At 38.0% G+C, this 23,374-nt stretch overlaps 1 protein-coding gene across 1 annotated transcript in view; it reads right to left on the bottom strand.

Moving 5' to 3' along the window:
- DICER1 (dicer 1, ribonuclease III) overlaps nucleotides 1-21,974 on the bottom strand; it is a 69,266-nt gene extending 47,292 nt beyond the window's left edge. Inside the window, 6 exon segments of the mRNA XM_075151176.1 lie at nucleotides 2,571-2,671; nucleotides 3,603-3,668; nucleotides 10,931-11,271; nucleotides 15,712-17,354; nucleotides 17,400-20,914; nucleotides 21,699-21,974. The gene's annotated coding sequence lies outside the window, so the exon portion shown is untranslated.
- Between the last annotated feature and the right edge of the window lie 1,400 nt (nucleotides 21,975-23,374).

Here is a 23,374-nt window from a genome sequence, read left to right as displayed (position 1 = left end):
TGCTGCTTGAATATTCTCTTACGAACACCTAAAGAGTCTGAATATCGCATTCTTTACAGTGAGTTTTATGTCCAAATGCTACATGAAACATTAACTTGCTGAAAGATCTAACACAGAAAATTCTTACTTGGGTAATGAAGGAACAAATAAAAAGAAAACCATAAAATATTAGAAATATAAAATACAGAGTAGAAAATGAATGTAAATGTTAATTTACAAAATGTAGAAGATTCACTGAGGATGTTCCATACCAACTACAGCAGAAGTCTGCAATAAAGTGACTTTTACTTACAGTATAAGCATTCAGTGGCAATAATTGTTTTTGCTCAAGTGAAGGTCAACATACAAGATCCCTACATCTTCTGATTTCTAAACCTGTTTTTAAAAGGATTTGATTTTCCTGTGATAGTCCAAAAGCATTACAAAACCATATTTTGTGAATATTACTCCTGTAATTTCAGTTCTCTTAGACAACTTAAAGAAAACCAAGACAAACACACCTAGTTTGTATTTGGAACAAAAAAAAGCCCCAAACTCAAACACTTCAGAAACAAGTGAAGAAGTTTCATTTTCATGGAAAAAGGTTTTTTTTCCCCTTCATATCTAGGATACTTTGAAAATTAAGCATTGAGATTTCTGCTCCCAACTCAAAATTCAAGTTTCTAAATGACATCATTTGGCCCAGAAAGTCTAAAGTAAGGAAATACTGTCAAACAATATTATTCAGTGAGATGAATCAAATCTCTTTTGTATTATGCTACCTTTAACATACAACACAGCTGCATGAGACACGCCTTATCTGTTATCCTTCAAAGACCTTCACCACATGCATTGTCTAACAGCAGTTTTTATATTTGGTCTTAGAATATTCTTAAAGGGGGGGAAGGGGGGGCAGGAATCATATTTCCGATCTGTTGCCTTTCAAGAAGGGCAAACAGAATGCATAAAATGCTTACAAAGCTCAAATGTAAGCATGCCTGTAAGAACCAGCTCCCCTGGTTTCCCTAGCACAACTATCCATATTCATTGTGAATGTTCATCTTGAACTAGAAGAATTCTATTTATTCTATTTTCCTCGTACAGAACCAGTCTAACAGCGCAAGCAGATGTTGGTCTCTAATAGCATATCAAGACATTCCAAAGCAGCAAAAGCTGCTTTCTGTTGTTCAGAAAAGTTTCATTAAAGAGCTTATGAAATGAAGATTACATTGAGGCTCTATGTTTGAATGAGCTGCTTCTGAAGCATTTCTACAAGCAATACAATATAGTTAACAGCTGGAATTCCTGGCAAACTCCTCCTAAACGTCTGTATACAGGAGAGAAATGGAGTACAACATGACACTTAACAGACTCAGAAAAACACACAACCCCTTAAGTCCTTCATCTAGTGTTCAGTCACCAGTATGACCAAACCTGGATTTGAGGCAAAAGCCTAATAAACACTTTCTGTTGCAATTATTCTAGCTCTATCAATACAGCCAACAAGACACAGACCACACCAACAAAGTTATGCTGCTGTACATTGTAACAGTCTCTAAAGCAAAAGGATTATACCACTATATACCAGCATAACATACATGGGCTGTAGGGCATTTACCACTACAGAAATAAAATGTGAAAACAAAAGTCAGTTTTCTAGCATACCTATAGTGACACCAGTACATGAGATATTTAGAAGAAAAGTTTAGAAAGGGGATGTTTCTCCTTCAACAAATACAGACATGCAGCCAGATTCTGGAACAAACTGTTTCATTCTTTGAAACGTGTGTAAGACCCTGTGCAACAGCCCTAACTATGTAGTTGCTTGATCAGTGGTGCAGAACTGGTGCTATGCAGATTCCTCTTCTTTTACCTCCTTAACACAGAGGACAAAAGACAAAACGTGAAGTGTATGGCACCTAAGATGCAAGGCAAGGTGAGGACCAGTGAAACTAGGTACATTTCTGTCTTCACTATTTTATCAAACTACGTATCGATTTTTCTTCTACGCAGCTTTAATTGGATAGCCTCTTTTGCTGGTTTTGCTGAACTCTTAATTCAAACTGAAGCATACTACTGAAACTAAGGTCTTAACAAGTTACCTGCCATTTACTTTCCTCACCATTTACTTTGTATCTCCTATCTAGAACAACATATAAATTCAATTCTAATTCCAACCCTTCGTATCTCCCCTCTTCCCTTTTTTTCCATTTTAAATTGATTGTATTTCACCAATACAACCACATTTGAATATAAAATCCACAAGAAATATTTAAACACACACACACCCCCTTTTAAAAAACTGAATACATTTCTAATCATATTCAGCTTCGTAAGAAACATCAAAGCATGTGTTTCATGACAAACATCTTTTTTATCTATGCCATTGCTGTATCTAACCACCTATGGATAAAATAAAGTAGGTACTTTCATTATTCTTTCCAAAGAAATTCACAGTAAATTTCTATAACCTCACACACGGAAGTTACTTTCCTCTATGGTCCTGAAGAAGCTTTAAATATAAAATAGGAGAATACGGTGAAGTGATACATAAAAACCTGCTTCTCCCATACTACAAAGCATGGTCTTACCGTTTTAATTTCCGCAGTCTCTGTGTTTATGCTTCCCGAACTGCATTTTGACATCATGATATCAGCTTGTAGATTAATCACATAATTTGCAAGCTTCGGCTCTTAAAAACAAGAACAACAAAACCTATGAACTATGAAAATGGTTTGAAAAGGGAACTACAATAGCAGAGTTAATCGTGGCAATTCAGTTGCTTATAAACATTCAAATATGTCAACCCTACACTATAACTTGCTGACAGAAAATGAACTATTTAAGTCCATCCTGAACATGAATTATTTTAGTTTAGTATTAGAAACAAAAATTTAAGAGTGATTTAAAAGCTAATTTTTGATAGTTTAAATGTGCAAGTAAAGTGTACTTCCCTAATCCTATTTAACAGGTTACTATGATTAATGTTAATAACTGGGTCATGCGAGAAATACAGTAGTAGTATGTTCTACATAATTTTACTATGTTCTGTATAATTGTACTGCTTTTTCCATGCACATGTATCTTCATCTCTTTTGAGTTAAACATAAAAAACCCTAAAATCGGAATTCAAACTTCTTTAAAGTATTTCAATTTGAAGCCGCAAATAATACAGTAAACTCATGAAAGAGCAACAACCATTTATTCCTAAGAACATTAACACACGTGTTTTTAATAAAAGTAAAAATATTGTGCAATTAAGATGGTGATTTGCATAAAAATATTTAGCTATACAAGTAAAATTAGGAAAGGTAGTCATTCATGACAAAGAATTTCATAGATATATTAGCCATTCTATAAAACTAACTTAAAACAAAAATACCGTATCTAAGCAGATCTACAATGTTCTCAAAGCTCTAAAATAAAAAACGTATACGATATATTCACCTAAAGTATGAGTTTTCCCAGACCTAAAAAGGGAGATTCTGAAGTCAATTTTTTTTTAAATCAATACTGAAAACTTAAATGCAAAATGGATCTTGATGAAAATTTCTACTCCAATCAGTTCCATAAAGTTAACAAGAAGGACACTCCCAAGATTACTTCAGTATGTTCATTTTTACCTCAAATGCTGATGCTGAAGTTTTCCAGAGTCTCCAAGCCTGTAATTTTGTTTCACCCTAGGTAACCTAAAAGGCAATATAAAAAGAGAGCATTTTAACATGAACTGCCATAAAAACCAATTGTGCCATGTGGTAGCCTGCTTTCTTACATTTTAATATTTAGCTCTGTAGCAACAGCACATGGTCCTTCAAAATCTAATTATCATATGTCCTTTTTTGGCTAGGGATACAGACAGTCAGTGTCTGCAAGATCAACCTTAGAGTGCTCAGGAGATATTTGCATATTTTGTTTTATCTGCTAAAGTAATTGCTAGCTGAGTCCAACTAGATTTACAGTTTTCCTTCCCTGTGCTCCCTCCACACGTGTTTCACCTAATACAGTAATGAAATCTTGAAGAAACTTATCATTCAACACTTTTAAAAAAAAAATCTTAAAGAACATATGTGTTTTGAGAAAACAAACAGTTACTGTTTTATTTTACAACACGAATATGTAGGGAGTGCAGCACAGAAAATCTGATGAGTACTGTGTTCGTGTAGACCTACAAAACAGACCTACAAAAAATTTATTCCCAGGGCTACTTTTTCAATTCATGTTTGCACCATACCCACATCCTTTTTTTTTCTGCAAAAAATACAGCAAATTGCTGCTAAGATGCAGTGCCTAGAACTTAAATTTATTATAACATGTCCTTGTTTTGCCTAGGTTATTCATTTATCCACTGCCTCTAAAACATGAACCAGAATACGTATTCCATTAAGCCAGAAAATAGTCTAACAACAGAAAACTGTCACATCTCCGGTAAAAATACAGACATACACTCCACTTTATATTTGCAAGAAAGGCAGAAAGGAACAATACAGCATTTAGTTACCCCACCATGAAACAAACATGAACAAGGAAAAAAAAATGGTTCAACTCTGTCAGTAAAGCTAATGCTTAGCGACTTCACGTAGCGACCATGGCTTCGACCTCAGCCTTTTCCTCGTCCTTGGTGGCAACGTTCCCCCCTGCATCCAATAGAGGATGGAGATTCTCCTTGGCTCTCCTTTTGTCATTAACATACTTATAAAAGCATTTTTTGTTGTCTCTCACGACAGTGGCCAGGTTGAGTTCTAGCCGGGCTTTTGCCTTTCTAAAAACCGACGACGAATGGCTTCACGCTGCAAATTTCCTTTATTCCCTAATTGTAGATGGCAAACAAAAAGCATACAGATCAGCAGGTAAGATCTGGGAGAACCAAAAAAAGTACGTAATTCTCCACCAAACCCAACAATTTCCTTTGGCACATCAAAGCTGTAAACCAGAAGACTGCAGCTTTAATCGATTGGCAGACATGAATTACAGTAGGCCCTTTTAATGCTGAAGCCAACGTAAAACCAGACAGGCCACATTCCTGAGATGCAGTCAAGTTCTAGTACAAAACAGCAAGCTTATATCCCATTAGCATCTAAATGGTGTTGGTGCACCCACTTAGACAAAAGCCTGTTGCGGTAGATGGCCAATCCTTCCCCTCTGCAGGCCAAAGGCATCTGCGGCTTGCTGGGACCCCAGCCAAACAATGGACACAGCAAGGGCTTACCACAGCGAATAACGTAACCAATCCCTCCAGCATGTATTAACTATAACATTGGAGTCCAATCTGATAAGATTTTTTTTTACCATGTTAAAAGCAGTTTTATATATAGCTATATCGATATATCTATCTATCTCATTTTACTCTACAGTGACTGCGGATCTTGTTAAAAGAAAGCAAAAGGGACAAAAAGGAAAAATCAATGACATTGACATTGCTAAAAATTAGACTTCTAAAATGTCTTCTAATGAATAGTAATGCTACCTTTTTTAAAAAAAAAAAAAAGGTTTCTTTTAAGAGCTCAACATTCACATACTTTATCTAAAGGTAGAAGGTGAGAGTTCCAAGATAACTAGCTATCTGGAATGCCTAACTAGACACACCACAAACATAAAATACTCAAAGAATAAAGCAGCAACATGAAAAAAAACTCAGTTCCTACAAAGACATCAAGAGAAGCATCCAAGAAGTGACACACCAGTCACTTCCGCAAATCTCCAGTGCTCCAGCAATCTGCAAGCGACCACTAGTCCCTTCTGCAAATCTCAGCCAAGATCTTCAAGTATCTCGGCTATTTGCTACTTAAACATTTGCTAAGACAAAAACCAAGTAGCCAAATATATCAAAGACTATACAGAAGAATGTATCAACAGGTTTTATTTTTATTTCCTGGTTTTGTAATTCAGTATTTGAAAATAACCATGTTAATGTGATACCTAATTGCTGCGATTAAGAAGATTGTCAGAAAAAGGTGGACTGAAATTTTAGAACTAAAAGACCTACTGACACACTGCAGGCAACAGCCTGAATCTGAAACATCAACGTTCTTGCTCTTCAACATCTTCTAGAGTTTGAAATTAAACAACTATTCCCTCCATCCCAATAATGACGTTGATGTTTACTTAAACCATTATTCAAACGTAACAACTTGAAAATGAAGTTCTTACCTTGCAAGAAGATCTACGCAATTGGACTCTTAAGCTCATAATAGAGCTATGATGAAGAGAATTATCTTCATGCAAATACAAATGAATTCCAGTGTGAATCAAAATCCTGCAGCATCAGAGGGAGTAAGGTAAAAACTACCATTATGATTGGGAGGAAAAAGTCTGTCTAGGCTGTCATCCCGTTTCTCTATAATTACAGCTGGTCGCAGATGCTGGGGGGACTGAAGGGGTGACTATAAAACAGGATTCATCCTTCTCTTCCATGTGGTATTCCAGCAACCTGATATTTCAAATTTTTTTTTTTTGGTTTATTATGGTACAAACAAACAGAAAGCATCCAAGGAACTAAGCCTTCTTCATGGAAGTCAGGGAAAAAAAAAATTGCACTCGGGACACATCTCTCTAAATAAAAAAAATCTGCACTATATGAACACCCTGAAACACATTTAATAGATTTAACAGCAATTAGAATTAAATTATTTCACATATGTTTAATTCAATTTTTTTTCAAGCTGCTGCTTCAAAACTAACGAACAGAAAAATCACAGCGAAGTTTAGAAATCCTAATTTATGTAGGTAACAATACTATTATTATATCAATATCACAAGAAGGGATAACTGACCATATCTGAGAATTTATTTATCATTTGGTCCTTTACTTGGGTACCAAATTATTTACTTGTGATTATTTAGTTTATTTAAAGGCTATGTTCAAGCCTTTCGACAGGAAGGCAATTAAGCAGACATTAGGGCAGGGATTTCTCTCCTCCCCAATCCAGGGGGCAAGCTGTGAGGCAAGTACAGTTCCAAAGCACCAATTATTCTTGCTTATGATAAGTAAAAGCAGCAGCTGCCCCCTGAATATAACCCCATGTGGGTATTTCAATCCCATTATTTGTGTCAACATAAATCCTTTCTCTCCATGTGGCAAAAAGTCAAGCTCCTCAAAACATGGGTGTTCGACAGTCTTCTGTTATCTCTGTACCAGAACATCCAAAAGAGTCCTACATTACAAAAGGATTTCTCTGAAGTCACTAGTTGTGTGATGCAAGACCTGCAGATATCTGGATTTTAAGTGACCCTCTAGAATTTCCACCAAGTCTAAAATGAGAGTTCAAATCTCCTATAGTTGGTCATAATATAAATTTATGTATCACCCAAGAATCAGTGTACAAACAATTGGCTTATTTTCAAAAAAGAATGTATTTATTATTAACGGTGCATCAAACTAACTCATCATAATGCAACCTTAAAATACGGAGGTATTATGTTCTGGTCAGCACATTATTTACTCCAATTACATTTTGGGCTTTGTAGTTTTTAATTTCTCTTCCTAAAAAAGAAAGGCTTTTCACAGTTACATTACATGTCTGCATATGTTCTTTCCCTGAAAAGAACTTGCGGGCACACTAGTGGAATTTTCTTTTATGTGAAGCTGGGATGAATTCAGTATTAAGTTCATAAAAATATGTAGTATAAAGACACTATTTTTGCTCCCAAATTCAGAAGACATTCAAAGCTGCTCAGATGCCACAGAATCCAATCTCCAGAGATCTAATAGAGGTAAAAAACCCACAAAACTAAAACATAATTCATTGATTCTTTCAGTTTATTGAAGAAAAAAAAAAAAAAGAATCATTGGTAAGACATTTCCATTGGCCCACCAATTTTTTCTCAGAATATGTAAGAATGTCTAAAGGTGTAGATGAAAATGCTCTGTGGAACAGAGTGTTGCAAGGGCTCTCACACAAGACGTGAGGAACAGACTCCCACATTATGACTGCAAGAAAAGAATACACGTGCCTGATTGTAAAATGATCTGAATTAATTCCAAAATGGAAAAGGTCATTAGAAAACGAAATTCTTAGTATCTTAACCTACATATCTAGCTAACCAACTTACTTGTGCAGAGCAGCCAGAAAAGGCTTTTATGTTAAGCCATTTCTTGTTTTACGAGCTGAGAATCAACCAGACTAGCGTTAATTATCTGTGCGATGAGAATCTCAAATCAACAAGTGCAGTGCATTCTGCAGCATTAATGGACCAATGCTAAAAAACTTTGTGCACCATGAAGCACTTTACATAGCTTCCAGGTATTTTGAATTTTCTATTTATAAAAATAAAAATAACCTTTAACTTAACAGTACTAATTACTGCCTCCTATTTGAGTCAAACTAAGAAGAACTGCAATCTTTAAGGCCGAGGCTTTTATATCTTACTGAAGCGTCGGGCCTCAGCATAGAAGCAGGCACTTAGATCATACATACCACGTTGAATACAATGAACATCATGTTAAAAAGCTACAGCATTTTATAGATACTGCTATTTCCCACCATGTAAATATATGCATATGGAATAGAACACAATCATTCCTTTACATTCTTTACAATTAAACAGACTAATATAAGACTTCAGCAGGTCACATCAATTAACAATTTTTATTTATTTTAATGTATCAATCTTCACTTTTCAGTATTGTCCAATAAAGCACACAGATTTGCATACTGACTGGGGTTTAAAACTTCTGAGAAGCCATAAATATTACATTTTAACAGTATAAAGCTAGAAGCTTCATATACTATTTTCATATCACAGGTTATTTGTAGTACTGTTGACCTTGAAGAACAACTGACATGATACTGAAACTGATTCAGATATATTCAAGAATTTAGTTGGGGAAAAGCTAGCAATGGGAGAGTTGAAGTCCTTATCTGAGGTAAAGTGGTAAAAAATAACAGTATGTGATGAGACATGCTTGTTTTGTGTATTCTCAGTCCTGAACTATAGGTAAGAAAAAATGAAAAGGTTTGCAAAGATTTGAGGAATTCATCTTGTGCTGTATAAGTTTTCATTGAAGAAAAACACCTTTATTTTTAACAGATGCCTTAAGTGGAAGTCTTAGGTTTAAAAGTAAATATTGAATCACGATTGATTTTGAAAAATAAAAATATTCAAGATCCACAAAATACAACTGGAATAGCTTCCTCTCCCCAATATGTGGAATCATAAGTGTCTAAACATTGACTGAGAGGCTTTAAATTTTAAAGCTTTTTTTTTCTCCTTTGAAAGCTTTTCACATTCTGATCAACTATGAAAGATAGCACAAGGTCAAACAGATAAACAGCCTACCATGTTAGGTTTGTGAAGTAACCCATTCATAAGGGTCTCTTAGCTCCAATACTGATGCAACTAAGCACCAGTAACACTTTCAGTGCACAAACACAAATCAGAAAACAGACCCATTCCTGATTCAACCATCTGTCAATATTCCACAGTAGCAATGAATACAAGATGAAAAAGAATAATTGGAGATAAAATAGGTATCCTTGAGAGATTTCTCTTAATGTATATTAATAGGTATCTTTGCCTAATGCCAAGTCTACATTACAGTTAAGAATCTTTTCAGTCTAGTACATCATTAGTCCAATTTTTCATATTAACTCTGCACATTACATACATAGTAATGGATACTCATACTATGTGGCTAAAAAAAAAAAGTGTTCAAGTTGGTCCTCCTTGTTGAATGATAAAAAAAGCTTCAAAAACTGAAGTAAACTGTTCTGCTACAGCCACCATTGAAAAAAAAAGGGGGGGAGGGAGAGATAAGCTAATTTTTTACCCCTTGTTTCTCAGAGTGGAGTAAACGCTATTTCTGCATATAAGCAAAAGCATTCCCAGCTATGCAAATGAAAGGATGGTTCCAGATATCAAAACAGTTGTGGTTTACTGAATACTGCATCACTCATTCAATGACTAGAATGAGGCAGGTTAGAAGGAAGGATAACGGAATATTGCTGAACAATTCTTATTGTTTTTCTATATTCCTATACTATTTTTTCTATACTATTATCTAAAACCACTCAGGGCTGAGAAATAATGTCCCTGTAAATGGTAAATATTGCTTCCAGAACCCAAACTGAGGGTTTCTGACACTTGGGTTCTGGAAGCAATATAACTAAAGTAATATAGTACTGCCAATTAACTGTTCTGCCGAGCACAACTCAGAATTAATATATTCCTATGGTTCTTTCAATTCCAGACCGTGTCTGAATAATTGGCACAATACTGCACTGGAAAGACAGACATACCTACAGGATCCTGGTCCATAGCCATCAGTTGAAAGGAGCTTCTCTCTTCTGTAACACTAAAATATAGTCCTATAATTCAATCAGTTATGAACTGCATTTTCAGGACAGAACACAAATATACTAGTTTCAGTAGAGCCTCTTTTCTAAAAATATCACTGTGGATTTTGCTTTACCTGAATTACCAGCTCCACAGCACTGGTTATCAAATAATAGTAGTATCAAAAAAAATAGAAAATATGAAGCAAAAGAAAGAATTTTTACCACATCAGTTGTAGTTTCCACAGAAGCTGTCAAACCACCTATCATTATGCCTAATATAATCTAATTACCAGAAGTATAAGAGCAGATAACTTACAGGTTACTTGATTGCAGCAACATTAAACAGCTAACATCAAGCAACCATCAGCAAAAATTCTGAGGTGTTTTACTATTTCATTAGTTTTGAGTTTTCAGAAAAAATGCAGCCAAATGCTTGAGGTCTACCTGACAGATGCATCAGCAGAGCCTGGACTATCTCCCCTTTCTGCTGGTGTCCTAAGCTTCTACTCTGATTACATTAGGACCTACAAAAAAAAGGTGACAGCCTAGCAGGTACATTCACTGCAGAAATCCTGGTAATTGACAAGAAAAGACCGGGAGATGACAGGAGAATCAGATAATCAATAGAATACATCTCCATCACTTTGAATTTGGGAAAAGAAAATAGAGATTCACACATGATCTTTTGCAGTTATCACCATATCATTCTTCCAATCGGGGTTAACTTGAGAAAATCCAGTGTTCGACATCTGAATACTTTCTAGAGCAGGCACATTGTGGAAACATTCCTTGACACCTTTTTGTTGGACAGCTCTGCAAAGACTTCGATGCTTTCACTTAGCGATGAGTACTGGATTAGGAGTACTTTCTGGCCTTCATTTATCCTCACAGTACCCTGCAGATGACCAATTCCAGCAGGTCAGACTGACTGCCTATGTAGTTCTCCAGAGGTCAATCAAATCCAGACTCTCTGAAGGCATCCACGAAGCAGCACAGAAGGGGATGGAGAGCAGAGCAGCTGTAATGAGTACGTAACCTTTTAGGTAGGATCAGAAGAAACACTGCCAGCATTTAAATGACAAAGAACTGAATCTAGTTATGAGGGAATAAAAGGGAAGGAGCAAGTTTCTAGAAGCAAACCAGAAAAACATGAATGCAATTAAAGTCTTGAAAAAGTAGATACTTCTATTTAAAAAAAAAACCCACCTTACTAAAAGTCTTAAGATACCAAATAATTTGGTTTAAAAGCAGGGGAATAATCAAGCATTTTAAGGTAAATTACTCCACCATAACATCCCAAAACAGCAAGTCCAATTAAATCGAAGGCATTAATGCCCCTTAATTTAATCTTGTTTTATATTGGGAAACCTTACATATAAGGTTTCTTATATAACTAACCTTTCTATCAGTTAGAAACTTATTTTGGTTTTGTAGTTTTCTTTAGAAACAAGTGCTTCCATATTGATATTATTTACCTTGATTTGCAACTATCAAATACAGGCATCTGATTAATTAGGAGGGTAGTGTCACAGCCATTATTAACATTCAAGTAATTACATCATTTAGCTTATTGATTGGTATATTCCATTACATAGAACAATTTTCCCCCGCCTATTATGCATATTATGGTGTATTTGGAAAGAACTTACAACTCAATTAATGCAAACATATCAAAGTTATAATAACAAATAAAATTTTATATTATGCAAAATAAATATTTAAATAGAAGTGGCTTTCAATTTCATTGACTAATCATTTGCTTTTATCAGCTATAGTTAATGAGCTGACTTATTTGAGTAGGCATAAACAGATGCACTAAGATGCCTAAAGAGGCAGATAATTGATTGGTATGATTTTCAGAATGATTTAAGCAGATTACATGCCTAACTTTCAATGGAGATTTGAAAGATTTCCCACTTCTTCCTCAGCGTTGCTTTCTCAACCCTGAACAAGAGGAAATCTCTAACTTCTCTTTAGTTAACAGATTAATTACAACACTTTTCTTGTGCAACAAAAATCAAAAGTACTATTATTTGGAAAAAAGTATAGTTAGCTTTCACCATTTTGAAGACTGAAGTTAGGATACAATTCTGACACTCAAAAACCTTCCTTTTCTCCATAACTACACACAAGTCATTAAAAATGTCCATTTTCATAATTTACAATTCAAGCTACTTCAGCATCTTTCAAATACATTGTAAAACTAACATAAAAAAAAACCCAAACCAAAACAAAAATCCCAGGCTGTAAGTCTAGGCCTTCAAGACTTGCAATATAAAAATAGTTTTAAAATGAAATTTTAAAGGCATATTGTTTTTAAAAGTTTGACTTTGCTGCACAGACAAGAGCCTAGAGAAACTGAGACTAATCAACTAAGGCAATGAAGTTCATTCAAAAAGTAAAAGTGCATTAAGCCCTTATGGGAAAGCTGACACTGAGAAGAGTGACCTTATTATTCCTCTTCTAGTAGGATTAAACACAGAGCATATGCAGAGGTTTAACATACCGTAATTTCACCAGATTGGTACTTCATTTTAGCTCTCTCAAATATGCTCATAAAAATCTGTGTCTGGTTGTACAGTCAAACTTTTCTAAAATAATCACAGAAGAAATATGGTATCTCTGGTGTAGACAAAATACAGGAAAGTCACTTTGTATTTTATCACTTTTCTTTTGTTTTCACACAGCAGCGAGACAAAATGTTGTATGATAAAGGCTCCCAGATCACAGGTTAACATGTGTTTAATATGGCACTGCTATACATACAAGAGCATAGCTCTTATTCACTCTTCAACCTACATGCTGCCTCCAACCCTCTCTTATGCTGGCACAACTGCTTCCAGGTAATTTGTGAGACAGACCAGAACAGAATAAAGAAATCACACAGGATAAAATTGTTTCTTAGATGAATTACTCTCCTTAATCCACCTGCATACAACTGCAGAAATGCTTGTGCCAATAAAGCTTAACAACAAATACCACTAGCTGGGGACCCACAGGTATTTTTTTTTTAGGCAGAAATGCCATCTAAAATGCAGTCAAATACAGCCCGAGATTCAGCCTATGCACCGCGGATGCCTAACAGGGAAAAGGATTTACTGTTTTGAGTAGTACCTCCATGATCATATATCCCCTAATTAGAATGCAAACTTTAAAAGAATATGAATATTTTATATTAATTTTTTCTGCTTTTGTCTTTTTAATTAACCCTCTAGACAGTATCATAACATCAATTGCAAATACTCCTACATTAAGCATTGGCTACTATTCCATACGAAAGTACATACAGTCAACTAATATTCTTAGAAGTATGCCTGTAAATTGAAACTTGTAAATATTGTTTATCCCATAAATCCAATGGGATACAAAAGTTTAGCCCGCACTAAGAGCTGAACTCCTAACATCGAAAGGCACATTGTTTACATTTTGGATATTCTTGCTCAAAGATTTAATGTATCTTAACTGTACTATCACCATTCAATTACATGTTTTAACAAAAACTGCAGTCAATTTTCACCATAAAACCGAGTTTAGCCTATCGGAAAAAAACAAAAAACCACGGTCTGGAAAATTTGTATAGCCTAACCCTACCCCCAGTTCTACTCTGAAAGCAAATTTATGGAGAGGGAACAGAACCTTTCCCAAGTTGGGGAAAAAAGAAAAATCAGAAAGTTTTCCTGATTTACAAAGGTGACTTGCCTCTCTCAACTAGTCCAACTTGTTACTTTTGAACTTCTTGTGTAGTTATTTGAAGACTTCTGTTGTGGACAGCGTGGGGTCCTAAAGCTTTGATTTCAAATTAAGGATTACAAATCTCTACCATGTTGGTGGTAAAAAAACTAGGTCATTGTTTGTTTTTGGTTTGGGTTTTGTTTCTGGGGGGGAGGGGGAGTTGGTTGGTTGGGGGAGTTTGGGGGGGGGGTGTGTGTGTGGTGGTGTGTTTTTTTTTTTTTTAAATCAGGACAATGATTTGCCTTTCCCGTCACTGAAGCCTAACCACTCTGCTTTCAAGAGCTTTCAAAGCTAATCAAAGTATGCCTAAGAACTTAAACACACAATTACCAAAAAAACTACCCCATCACTTTCAGAAGAATGGAAAACTGGATAGAGGAAAACATTCATTTTTAGGTTATTAGGCTTTGATTTGTATTTGATTATATTACTATCTTGGAATACATAATCACTACATTTGAGGAAAACTGGAAAAGATGTCATAAAATTTGATGCGGTTTCTTGCACAGCTCCCTAATTATGGAGTCGTGACTACAAATTACCACTAGATAAAAATGAGAGGTTTTAAACTAGGCATACTTCGGATCTGAATTTCCTAAGCTAATTGCTAGAGCCTAAGTGTTCCATCTTGATTGTTGCACTTTCTGATGGTTGTTACCTTTGTTAAAAAGCTGCTAAAGCCTCAGAATATTACTCACTAAAGAAACATAGTTAAATCTAATGGAATTTTTATTCCATTTTCATAACACAGCATAAGCTTTTCCCCCCCACTTTGGTTCATATCCTGGATTTACCAGAGATGATTTTCATATAAAAAACCCACAAGATTACTGTAATAATATACCTGTTTATAACAGCAGCTATTAACAATAAATGAGAAAGTGGAAGGTTGAGAAAAATATGAAGCAATTACTTTTATTAATAGGTGAGATGTCAATATTCACACAGTAAGGAAGACAATCAAGTGGAAAGTAGTAATTTGGGATTAGATTTCACAAGACTGCAGATCTAAACCCATGGCAACCTAGTGCTAGATGAAGCAACCCCACTCTCACTGTTCCTTCCCTTCTCTAAAAAGCTTTGACACTTGCATGACTCTTTGGGAGAAAAGTAGTTCAGCACACTAACCAAGTGGCTTTTTTTTCTTGACCTAGGCAAGTTTTCTGCTGGCTCAGCAAGCTCAATTAAGTAGTTGATGGGGATCAGATAAGTATTAGAGCTAACATGAGGAGACAGTTGTCATCCATTTTGACGGTCACTAGACTGCCTCCATTACAGAAAACAAGCAAATTGGATTCAAGAGGTTTTTGATTGTCACTCAAAACCAGACACCAGCTTCTCTTCTGTATTGCCAACTGTTGCTGAACTGTGTTACACTAGTGACAATAAACCCAAAAATTCCAGAAAAGAAACCTCTTGCTGTCTAGTCCAGAACTAATTGAACGCAGCAAAAGGAAACACCTACTGACAGCAGGCAGCAATAACAGCATGAACCGATAAAAGATTTTAACAACTGTTAATAGTTGGCAGTCAATGTATACATTAGTAGCATTATTGGCAGGCTACTGAAAATGATTGCCAGAAATCAGCACCTGCTTCATCATTATGTCAGTCACTACATGCCCTAAAATCATCCAGTCATTCCTTGTAGACCCTCATCCACCAAGATAATAACCAGTCAGTAGACAGTTTTAACAAATCATGAATTTTGTCACTGAAAACTCACCTTCTATTCCGTTTAGGTAACACATAGTCTTGAGAAGACCGATTTCCAGACAATTCAGTATTAATCAAGGCAGGTTTCACTTCTCAACTTCTACGTAGCAGAGCATTAACTATGCAAGGATTACCATAGGGAAAATTACTCATCGCATGGAAGCTGATCGTATGTCTTTCAAAGACCCAGGGAGCTCATAAACGTTTTTGGCATTCTCCCAGTCCTTTTTCAATGAACTACTTCAAGGTAAAAATGCAGGCCTACGCTGCCCGTTACCTTCATAAAACCTACACCTCCTCCTCCGGAGCTCTGTCACCTGTCACAGCTCAAACTCTTTCCTCTCAAATCCCAGAACATAAATTCCTCAGTATACAGTATAGTCACACTTCTCCAGAGGAAGTTTTCACTAAATCATAGTCTTTCTGATCACACAGTAAACAAATCAACTGATCTATTCAGCATATAAACCTATGGACTTGAATACCTGGGTATACATTTCTTAATTTTTTATCTATAATCTTTGAAAGTATACAGACAGCTTTTTCTTGCTCTATCAGTTACAGCTTGCTATGTTTCTTTAGTATCACAGTAAGTCAACCCAGGAGGCTGATGCTGACAGAGTTCAATATTCTTCGGAAACAATGAAGAAAGGAAAAACTTTTTACCCACACTTTTTTTACAAGTAGTAAAAAAATTATAAGGCGGTCCATGGGATTTTGTTTAATTTGCATAAGCTAACAGAAAATGCAGACCTTGCTTACAATAACTGCAGAAGTAGTGAGAAAGAGAGGATAACCTCATGGCTCTTAGTAACAAGCTTCTGTCACTTTCCTCTTACAGTGTCTGCCATTCGTGCTGGCTCCGTTCACTATACTGGTAGATACTACTCATTTCTTAGGGTCAATTTTCCTCTTCTTTTGCCTCACAGAAACAGGAAAGCATAAGTAGCATTTATTGAAGAACACACACGTATCTTCCTGGGGACTAATAGAACATACAGAAGAGACAGAGGTTCAAATCTTTTTTTTTTTTTTTTTTGAGAAGTAGTGTACTTTTTCATGCCCATTATCCACCTCCAATAGTCATTGGGTTTCTAAGGTCTTGGAGATCATAGAGACAGCACTATGTAAGACAGCAAGAGTAACTAAAGATGATCTTCAGTAACTGGGGGCAGGGGCGCATGTCTGTCTTTCCCAAAAAAATTTTCACAGACCTCATATCACTTCTTCCTAACTTTACATAGCAAATTGACAATATAGGCATTTAACTTTAGTGGAAAGATGACAAAAGGTTATGGGTCACTGAAAAAATTAGAGGTCAAAGTTTTTAATTGTATTACAAGCACTTTCTTTCATTTTATGTCCTCTTCCAAGAACGAAAACCTACTAGACATTGACCATGAAGATAGCAAGACAGACAGGTTTGTCTGCTCAGAAATACAAAGCTTAAGTGAGAAACTAAAAGTCTTACTTGAGATTGAGCCGAGGCACTAATATCCTGATTAAAGATGATAAAATATAATCAATGAACATTATGAATTCATAAAGCCACAATTAATAAGTCAGCTTAAATATATCTAAATGTCTTAATGTACAGAGGCAGAATATGAACATCTAAGAATTGTCTTCGATTTAAGCACTTGAAAGTCACCACTCAAGTTTCACCACTCAAAGTTTCACCACTCAAAGTTTCACCACTCAAAGGACGGGGTGAAGAGAGATACCCGAATTGACTTGCCAAAACTCAGAGTCAGTGAGAGAAGTTAGGTCTTCTGAATCCTAGACAACGTCCTAACCACTAGATCACTTCTAGAAGTTTTTACTATCAACTACAAAGCGACTTCACCTTTAGGTAGGTAAGCCTTGTTCATTTCTTCTCAAACAAGAAAATATACAGCCAAAGTCATCATAAAGAGCGAGTGACAGTTGCAAGAAAGCTGTAAGAAACTTGATCTAGATCAGAAACAAAGCAGACTTTGCAAACAAAAGAGAAACATGAATTGCAAAGTTAGCCAGCCCAGACATGCTTGCATAGCCAAATCATCAAAATGGAGTCAAACAAATTAACTTTAAAAAGCAAGCTGTATTTGTCTCACTTCCTAAGGAAAGGAAATTTATGCTATCAGTAAGTGGGCAGGTCTAAAACTCCAAATCAGTTTTCAAAAATGAAAGATTTTTTTAAAAAATCCTAAATTTTTATGTTTTCAAGGAGACCGATTTTTTTTACCACTACCCAGCTATTCATTAGCATCTCTGCTGACAAAAAGGCTGCTACATGGCTTGACAATTTATCAGGAATCCAATTCCAAAAAAGGATACAGGCACTGGAAACCGGGTTTTAATAATTAACAGTAAGGTGTTTGGGGTTGTTACTTTTTTTTGTGTACAAATGAAAAAACACAAGGATATTGATGAGCAGTTTAAAACAAAACAAAAAAAATCCCAATGCCAGCTAAAATAGTCCCAACCTGACCACCTCTGTTTCCAGCAACCAATCCCTCAAGTCAGTAGCCCCTCTGCTGCATCTCAGATATAAATTCACACTTATTTGACGAACCCAAAGGAACTGATCCTTTATGAAGAGTAATAGAAGATGCAAAACATGGACAGAAACTGATCATGCCAACTTACATAGTGTAAATACTGAGCCATGAACATAAAGAGAAAAAAAGCACAGCAAAACAAGTTCTGCTACAATACTATTATGTAGTACCAAGGATCAAGAGAGAACACTTTCGGTTCTTTTTTCTTGGTAAGAAGGGACCCAAAGGTAACACCTGTGCCAACCAAAACAAAGATCACAGATTCACAAGCGTGTTGCACTTAAGTAAAAGTCACGACAAGAGGTACTAAAGTCTCTTGGATTCAGGAGTATTTATGCAAGGAGAATTTGGAGAATATCGCTCTTCCTTCATTTCCCACCAGAGAAGAACATTTCAACACCTCCAGCTGCGCAACAATGCGAGTAAAGTCCTTGATACTCGTTTCAGTTTTCTGCTTCATGACTCCAAAAGCTGTGGGAATTTGAAGGTGACAAACGTCACACAAAATTTACTTAACTAATGAAGTCTGCAATATAGAGCAGAAAAAACATGGGAATTTGAGATATACTGCTCAACATTCAAACTGGAAAAATTATGACATTACTAGGTAAGGCATGCAAGAACTACCAAAACCAAGAGGACACCTAATATAATATCATGGCATACATTAAAGTGAGTATTGCTTTGTCCTGTAGATTAAGTCTTTTAGAATGGTTATTTTAATGACATTACTACATCCGTCCATCCCCCCAAACGATCAACACCGTTTGAACACCAAACCTTCAAATCCCAACCAAAGACTGCAGTAACTTCAGCTAAAAAATGAACTTTTAGTTTTTACTATATATCAGGTTTCTTCTCTTCTGGTTTATCACAATACATATGGAAGTCATGAAAGGCTAAAGGATGAAGAAAGGTGTCTGGATGGTATAAAGAAAAATCATGCTTTCTCCTCTATTCCAATCATTCTTAGCCTTCAGGGTAGAGTGTTCTAAAAGCATATTGCACGCAATTATATAGAGGCTCCTGTTCTATACAATACTATAATTATACTTTCACTTTCTTTAAAGGGAGCCACTTCCTGGAAAAAAAAAATTAAAAAAAACCCAACATCAAACTTCTGTGCTATCAGTCTGAAGAAATTACTGTTGAACATATGAAGGTGATGGGATACAGATGGTCAGTGGTTATACAGCTAGGCATTAGGACAGGAGGGAAACGGAGCATAGGAACCATCTCGCTGTTCTGCCAACAATCTATCAAGCTCAGTATACTCCCTAGTTTGTACCACCTACATGAGAGAAAACAAAAAAACACCCTGGATTTCTTCACAGAGAATTACAGAATAATGGAACAACCCATCTCAAAGAATGTTTTGATGTTCTACCTGCTGCCTGATAGGCTAGATTATGCCCTGAAATAAAACTTCTGCCTGTAGTCTTAGCACTTACTATAATGGTTGTGATCCCTAAAGCGTACAATCCTTTTCAAAATTTTCTTCAACTCTTGCTCTCACTTATACTCTACAGCTTATCCAAAGAGAAATCAGAGTACTTCAACTCCAAGTTTACCATATCCATTTTACTTACTTTTCTAAGAAGGATACATATGGTTTTGTATTTGTTTTTGCCAGTAATTTGCATTCAGTTACAGATCAATGCACATTTAGTCAGTTCATACTGAAAGCGAACATGGGTGAAGTAGTGATACTCAGACTGTAATCAGCTGTGCTAAAGCAACTTTCTGCAATCCGTTAACTTTTCTGAAAAACGGGAAAAGTACTTTAGAAACTTTTGAAACGGGAAATGAGAAACATCTATGGAGTACACAAAACCCATGAAAACAGTTTTTTTGAACTGTAGATTTTGGTTTTTTTCTTCTCGTAGGCTAGAGAAGATCAAGGTATTTCTCAAAAAAAAGTGTAATTTTATAAAAACATTAGGATAATATTATGTCAGCCAAAATAGCTTTCTAGCTTGTTGGCTTCCCTCTACTAGTAACCAACGGAGGACCTGTACAAAGGAGTATAATAACAGGGCAAGCAGGAATACCTTCCACTGAACAGTCACCTTGTTTGCTGAGCCTGAGAAGAAACTCCTGTGTTTGATAGTCTCTGATGATTTTCCCCTACAAATAAATTGTTTCAACTTCCTTGTAAACTTTTGGCATTCCCAAATGCTGCTGCACCAGGTATTTCAGTTACACATGGTGTAAAAGAGTATCTAATTTGTTTTGAATCTGTAGAATACAGGCATCTTTCAAAACCAGGGGAAACAAACAAAAAAAACCACCACCAAAAAAACCCACCAGCTCCCTATCTACTTTCTTTATGACTCCAAGTTTCACAATGTCTCTTATCCCTCCACTGGTATCTGTTTCGCTGGGTGAAAAGCCCTAGTCAATTTTCGATCTACCTTTCTCTTAGCCTAATACAACCTCTTTGAGGTAGAAGAGACATAAAGGGAAAATACCCAAACTGCATTTAGTTGTTAAATATATGGCCCCAGAAAGGATTTATACAATGGCATATTGATGCCATTTTCTTCTCAAATAATTGTTAATTCTAGCATTATTCACCTTTGACTGTCGAGTACTGAGCTGCCACTTTCATAGAATTGTATCACCAAGATGCTTCCACGAACAGCATAGCTAATTCAGAGTTCAGCACTTCTAAATAAATACATATATATTTTTTAATCCTACGGATTAATAAATAATGAAGTAACAGTCCAATGATTATACATGTAAAAGCACCTTCCTGCTGAAAACTTCTAGTAGCATCTCCAAAGCTTTTAAATAGACTACAACGGATCTTGTAGACACGGACAATGGGAAAGACTCTCTTAAGACAAGGATTTAGGAGAATAATAGAAACCCTTTTCAGTTTGTGTCTATACCAATTTGTTAGAACAAAAACCACCACACAAGTTACTAAACATACACATGCAGTTTGCACTTCAACAGAGCATCCAAAATGGCTTATAAAAAGTAAAAGCATAAAACTTAATACAACATAGGACTAACTTTTCAGACACACAGTTTACACTGTTTTGATTTTCATTTTGTCTTGTTTCTCTAAAAGCGGTAATCACCTCCCAGTCTACACATTTTCCCCACTTGAGCCCACCACATAACATGAAGTTCAAAATCTTAACATCAAAAATACTGTTTTATTATACAAAATACTGTTTTATATACAAAAATACTTAGCATCAAAAAAACTGATCATCTGAAGCGCCAAACATCCTCCAGACTTTTAGCAGCTGAAGTTAACTGAACCACTAAGAGATTCACTTTTTGGAAACAGTAATTTCTGGTTAATGATAATACACAAAAAATAGCCCTTTTTTTTTTCAGATGTCAGTATCACAATTAATTTTCTACTGATTCGGGTTTTTTTTAGATTACCTAACACAGCAACAAATTCCAGTGCAAAAATATTTGTCTTATTAACCTTTTGTTTCTCAACTTAAGACCACACGGCACAAGATCTGCCTTAATTACGCTGCCACTACGTTTTTTCACTCCGTGCGCTGCTTTCATTTAAACTAGAAGAGGACGGAAAGGAAGCAAAGAGAAGAGCTAAGAGTTTCTTATACCGCCTTTAACACGAGCACTTCAGAGTGGAAATTCTTTTACTACCCTACGCCGCTCTCCCCAAGCCCATCACAACACGGCAGAAAGGCTCCAGAGACCCCCAGCCCTGGGAGGCAGAGCGCAGGCCCTCCGAGCGCCCACCTCGGCAGGCCTCCAGCGCGGCTGCCCGGGGGGCGCGGAGCCAGAGGAGACAAAGCCGAGAGGGGCCGGAGCGCGGCCCCCGCCGTGCGGGCCCTGCCGCCGCCCCACACGCGGGGCCCGGGCCCTGCCGGCGTCGGGGCCCGCGGGCAGTCGCCGAGGCCGATGCCGGGGCCCGGAGGTCGGGACCGGCGGGGCCCCACGGGGACAGGGACGGCCGCTGGGACGGAGGCGGGGCACACCTAACCGGGCCCCAGCGGCGGGAGGGCGGGGAGGGAGCTACCGCCGCCATCCCACCCCGCTCGGCGGCGGCGCCCGGGCTGCGGGAGCTCAGGCCGGCGCGGACGGCGGGCTCCGACACCCGCGCTCGGCAGCCATGCAGCTCCGGGGGCGAGGGGCAGGCGCGCCCGGGCCGCCATCTCCTACCTGCTCGGACGGGACCCAGCCTGGCGCTTCCCCCCACTACAGGCCGCGTCTCATTGTGCTGCCGCCGCCATTTCCCCGCCGCCGCCGCCTCACTCCCCCCAACTGTCAGGTTCCTCCATTCACCTGGGCCCGGGACAGCCTCCGCCTCCTCCCCCTCCCTTCCCCCTGCGCTGCCGGTCCTACGCAAACGGAGTACCTCCCCCACCCCTCCCACCCATACCAACGGCGGCCGCCCAACGCCCGCAACGCAAGCCCGCTCTGAGAATTCCACCCTGCGCAGCTCACAGGCTCCACATCCCCACGCTATGAAACAAGCCAGGCGATTGGCGGCGAAAGCCGGGTAAAAGGTGAAAGGTTCACAAGGCAGCCAATGCGATAGCGGGGTACAGCGACTGCCGGGGAGCCGCCGGGTGGTCCAGGGGCTCACGTGTGTGCGCGCTCCCCTCCCCCCGCCGGCGGACTGCGCGGCCCTGGCCCCCGGCGCACCCTCCCCCCCCCGCCCACGCGCCTGGGCGGGTCTCGCGCGCGCGGGAGGCGGCGGGCGGCAGAGCTGAGGCGAGGGCAGCACCCGCCATCTTGGGGATAGGCTGGCGAGAGCTGTGGGGGTGTGGAGCTGCAGAGGCCGCCTACAGGGCACCGCTCATCCGTCTGGGGCAGGACCGGTCACGGAGAGACGGATCTGAGGGAATGGGGTGCTATCGTGCTATCGTACGGCTCCAGGCAAGCCCTGGGAGAAAGGCGAGCTCTTTGGCAGCAATAGGGAGTGGTGGGTGACTTTGGCCGGTATCTGGGCAGAGTGGCGCTGAGCTCTGTCATCGCTGTGTAGCGAAATCCCACCTTGCCGTATGCTCAGACTGTCATTTCCATGAGGAGTGTCCTTCCTGCCAAAGACAAAGTGCTGCTTTTCCACCAGGTAGCTGGTGCCCTAAGCCCTTGCTGGTGCTAGGCCTGGAAGGTGGAAGAAGGGGC

Source organism: Calonectris borealis, chromosome 5 (genome assembly GCF_964195595.1).
Source record: "Calonectris borealis chromosome 5, bCalBor7.hap1.2, whole genome shotgun sequence".
Taxonomy (NCBI): Eukaryota; Metazoa; Chordata; class Aves; order Procellariiformes; family Procellariidae; genus Calonectris; species Calonectris borealis.
The sequence above is the reverse complement of the archived record's forward strand: the minus strand, read 5'-3'. Positions and strand labels throughout refer to the sequence as shown.